The sequence below is a fragment of the Anomaloglossus baeobatrachus genome, chromosome 11, assembly GCF_048569485.1.
Source record: "Anomaloglossus baeobatrachus isolate aAnoBae1 chromosome 11, aAnoBae1.hap1, whole genome shotgun sequence".
Classification (NCBI taxonomy): domain Eukaryota; kingdom Metazoa; phylum Chordata; class Amphibia; order Anura; family Aromobatidae; genus Anomaloglossus; species Anomaloglossus baeobatrachus.
Window position 1 is genome coordinate 120,739,270 of NC_134363.1, and position 5,065 is coordinate 120,744,334.

Below are 5,065 nucleotides of genomic sequence, written 5' to 3' on the forward strand. Positions count from 1 at the left end.
TATTTATTCATATAGCACTATTACTTCCACAACCCTTTACATACATCAAACCTACACAAACACAGGGAGAACATACAAACTCCTTGCAGATGTTGTCCTTGGTGAGATTTGAACCCAGGACCACAGCGCTGCAAGACTGCAGTGCTAACCACTGAGCCACCATACAGTGCTAACCACTGAGCTACCATGCCGCACATGACAATCCCATCACTGACAGATGACATCTGCTCCACATAAATTCTTCTCACTGACATCACACAACATGGAGGTGATTCCCTCACTTACCTTGACTCATTTTCTTCCAATTTAAAATTTTTATTGAGTTTATAAAAAAGCAAATAACAAGAAAAAATATATCCATGCTTTGACAAATGAAGTAGATCAAAGGTCTAGACGACAACACCGTCGTAGACCTAAAGGCAAAATGTAAATGATAAACATAGTACATTGGAATTCAATTTAAACCATGAGAGGAAGAAAAATAAATAATGAAACAGAGAGGGAAGGTAAAGAAGAGCAGCAGTCATGATATTTAGAGAAAAAGGATAAGTCAGCAAAAGAAGAAGAAATAGAGGAAGAAAAAGAAAAAGAAGAAAAAGAAAAAGAGTAAGAGTGCCGGCCGGGTCTACCTTGACTCATTTTCTCCTGTTCTCCATTTTCTGGTGTTGATTCTTCACTCAGATTTATAGGAGATTTTTCTTCCTCCTGAGCTGGAGAATCTGATAAAGTAAAATAACACATTGAGTATATATTCTTATAGGATCTGTTCTTTATCTTTCCTATCAGCCATCATACAGTTAGGTCCAGAAATATTTGGACAGTGACACAATTTTCGCGAGTTGGGCTCTGCATGCCACCACATTGGATTTGAAATGAAACCTCTACAACAGAATTCAAGTGCAGATTGTAATGTTTAATTTGAAGGTTTGAACAAAAATATCTTATAGAAATTGTAGGAATTGTACACATTTCTTTACAAACACTCCACATTTTAGGAGGTCAAAAGTAATTGGACAAATAAACCAAACCCAAACAAAATATTTTTATTTTCAATATTTTGTTGCGAATCCTTTGGAGGCAATCACTGCCTTAAGTCTGGAACCCATGGACATCACCAAACGCTGGGTTTCCTCCTTCTTAATGCTTTGCCAGGTCTTTACAGCCGCAGCCTTCAGGTCTTGCTTGTTTGTGGGTCTTTCCGTCTTAAGTCTGGATTTGAGCAAGTGAAATGCATGCTCAATTGGGTTAAGATCTGGTGATTGACTTGGCCATTGCAGAATGTTCCACTTTTTTGCACTCATGAACTCCTGGGTAGCTTTGGCTGCATGCTTGGGTCATTGTCCATCTGTACTATGAAGCGCCGTCCGATCAACTTTGCGGCATTTGGCTGAATCTGGGCTGAAAGTATATCCCGGTACACTTCATAATTCATCCGGCTACTCTTGTCTGCTGTTATGTCATCAATAAACACAAGTGACCCAGTGCCATTGAAAGCCATGCATGCCCATGCCATCACGTTGCCTCCACCATGTTTTACAGAGGATGTGGTGTGCCTTGGATCATGTGCCGTTCCCTTTCTTCTTCAAACTTTTTTCTTCCCATCATTCTGGTACAGGTTGATTTTTGTCTCATCTGTCCATAGAATACTTTTCCAGAACTGAGCTGGCTTCATGAGGTGTTTTTCAGCAAATTTAACTCTGGCATGTCTATTTTTGGAATTGATGAATGGTTTGCATCTAGATGTGAACCCTTTGTATTTACTTTCATGGAGTCTTCTCTTTACTGTTGACTTAGAGACAGATACACCTACGTCACTGAGAGTGTTCTGGACTTCAGTTGATGTTGTGAATGGGTTCTTCTTCACCAAAGAAAGTATGCGGCGATCATCCACCACTGTTGTCATCCGTGGACGCCCAGGCCTTTTTGAGTTCCCGAGCTCACCAGTCAATTCCTTTTTTCTCAGAATGTACCCGACTGTTGATTTTGCTACTCCAAGCATGTCTGCTATCTCTCTGATGGATTTTTTCTTTTTTTTCAGCCTCAGGATGTTCTGCTTCACCTCAATTGAGAGTTCCTTAGACCGCATGTTGTCTGGTCACAGCAACAACTTCCAAATGCAAAACCACACACGTGTAATCAACCCCAGACCTTTTAACTACTTCATTGATTACAGGTTAACGAGGGAGACGCCTTCAGAGTTAATTGCATCTCTTAGAGTCCCTTGTCCAATTACTTTTGGTCCCTTGAAAAAGAGGAGGCTATGCATTACAGAGCTATGATTCCTAAACCCTTTGTCCGATTTGGATGTGAAAACTCTCATATTGCAGCTGGGAGTGTGCACTTTCAGCCCATATTATATTTATAATTGTATTTCTGAACATGTTTTTGTAAACAGCTAAAATAACAAAACTTGTGTCACTGTCCAAATATTTCTGGACCTAACTGTACATGTGACAATCCCATCACTGACAGATGACATCTGCTCCACATGAATTCTTCTCATTGACATCACACAACATGGAGGTGATTCTGTCACTTACTTTCACTCATTTTGTCCTGTCCTTCGTTTTGTGATTTTGGTTCCTCACTTACATTTATTGCAGAGTTTTCTTCCTCCTGAGCTGGAGAATCTGATCAGAAAGTAAAATAACACATTGAGTATATATTCTTATAGGATCTGCTCTGTATCTTCCCTGTATATAGAATTATTCTCGTCGTTTCCCCTATAGTTCTGATAATCTAGTATTGCTTCATGGTAGGGCAGAATAAGTCCTATATACTGTACATGGCCTCATCTGAGGGGCATTAGATGTATCACTAACATGGAGCAGTAAGTGCCCTGTGTGCCGCCATGTGGTGCATCCCTAATGAGCGATATTGTACTATAGGGGACAATGTATGATGCCAGAGCTTAATAGATGCCACAATGTAGGAAAAAAAGTAGTAACAAAAGTAGGAAAAAAGGTACAACATGGGCAAAATGACAACATATTTGGGACCATGAAACTTGGATAACATATGAGACCCATTACATTCACATTTTTGGTGCTGTAGACATGTACATACCTGGCAATGGGGACGAGGATGGCACGCTGCTCACAGCATCGTCTCTATCAGATACAGGAGGAGATTCTTTCTGCCTGTTAGGTGGAAGAAAAACGTGTAAATTACAAATTAAAACATTAAAAGGGGTCATCTCAGCAGAATAACACCTGATTACAAGGCATAGGGAAGACATAGTGGGAAGGACTCCTGCTCCAAACTACCTGATATGGAGCGGAATGGAAAACTACCACCAAGAATGGCTGGCATGTAATACTACATCTCACCTGCAGAGGGGGTAACACTAAAAATGCAGGACTGGCTGCAAATATTTATTTTAGGCATTTAAATAGCGCCATTATTTTCCACATCACTTTACAGACATCATCACTGACCCCATTGGGGCTCACAATCTGATTTACCTATCAGTATGTTTTTTAAGTGTGCAAGGACCCCCACAAAGGGAAGATTCCTTGCAGATGTCTTTTAAACACAAGACCCAGTATTGCAAGGCTACAGTGCTAACCACAGAGCCGCCATGCTGCCCCAGTTACAAGTTATTATCTATCCCCAGCGGTTTTTGAAGCCAATATCACAATGACCAGTAATCATGGGGTGGTTGATGCTACATTTAATATTACGCTATTCATGTCTTATATTTGATGGTGTGAATGAAGAAAGGTGCGGAGGCCGGGCCGTGAGGGCTCCACATTCCTTTGCCAGAGAGAGTTAGCGCTTGTAGACCACTTCAGGCGGGATGTGTGACACTTCCTGTACTTTTCAGGGCAGCATCCTTCACCCCACACCCGGTCGCAATTGTGGATGTTTTAGTTAGACATAGGACACTGGAGAGCTCTGGGCAAATTAACTGTAAACAGTTTATTGAATCTATCACCTTCACGACAGACATGGCCACACTTATCCGGTTTTGCTGCCACTGTTTCCCAGGGTACTTCATATGGCTTATCCTGCTGCCTATGACCTAGACTTCTGGATGCTGGGCCAATGCCTCTGCATCTCCCTTGTTCTCTCTGCGGCTACCCGTGGCCCACTCACTGCCTCGTACGCCTTCTAGTCCCTCCACTTCCCTAGGCCCGTCACAAGGAACTCTCTCAGGCACATCCGTCTTGTTCCTGGACTCTTCTAAGCCCATCCCAAGGTGAGCCATAGGCATTGGACCCTTGGAGGATATCTCCGGCTTCCCCGATGGACCCAAGTTACAAGGTCCTGTCCTCACACCAGGAACCTCTCTGCAGAACTGCTGCTTTATAGGCCTGTCTCTATAATCAACCCTCCCACCTTTTCTCTCAGCTTCCTCGTAACCAGGAAGTATCTAATACTTCTATACCTATCATTAACAACATCTAGCTATATAATATTATATAATATTCCTATACTTTACCTTACACTACATCCTACTTAACATTCTCCACATATTTATAACACATAAAAGATTACTCTCTACATTACCATATACACCGTTAATACATTTACACACAATAACATTGCATATGCATACAGTTGAGCTTACCAGGCCTCAGCGCTGGGCGGCGCTGCCGCTACACAGTCTTGACTCTGCTACAACGGGGAACCGCATCCTCCCACAGCAGCACAGTCCATATAAAACACATTTGATATAATATACATAAAAACAGCATAAAACTGAGTAGGAGTGGGGGCAACATGACCACCTCCTACATGTACATACAGTATATCAGCCTGGAGCTCCCAGTAATGACCCCATCATCTACTCACATTTCTGAGGTTTTTGTGTTGGACACTTGAGAACTCTCTGGAGGAAACTTGGGATCCTCATTGCTCATAGTCCTGGTAGCAATGGTACACAGCTAAATATGAATAAAAGGAAAATATAAAATACCTGTTTTTTACTTTTTCTTAAAGGAGTATTGTTCTTTTACACATTTTTATGTATTCATCCCATACTTACTTTAAAAAGCCTTTCAGAAGATGAAGTAAAGTTTTTGAAATGAAAGCTCTCATAGTCCTCGCTTCTTCTGTCCTC

The 5,065-nt window shown here is 41.5% G+C and overlaps 1 long non-coding RNA gene across 1 annotated transcript; it reads right to left on the bottom strand.

The window, feature by feature from the left end:
* Window positions 1-2,544: 2,544 nt before the first annotated feature.
* Window positions 2,545-4,814, bottom strand: LOC142256644 (uncharacterized). Its single transcript, XR_012727555.1, has 3 exons — window positions 4,798-4,814; window positions 3,067-3,140; window positions 2,545-2,630 (listed from the first exon to the last, which is right to left on the bottom strand). It is a non-coding gene; the product is annotated as an uncharacterized LOC142256644 (long non-coding RNA).
* Window positions 4,815-5,065: the final 251 nt, after the last annotated feature.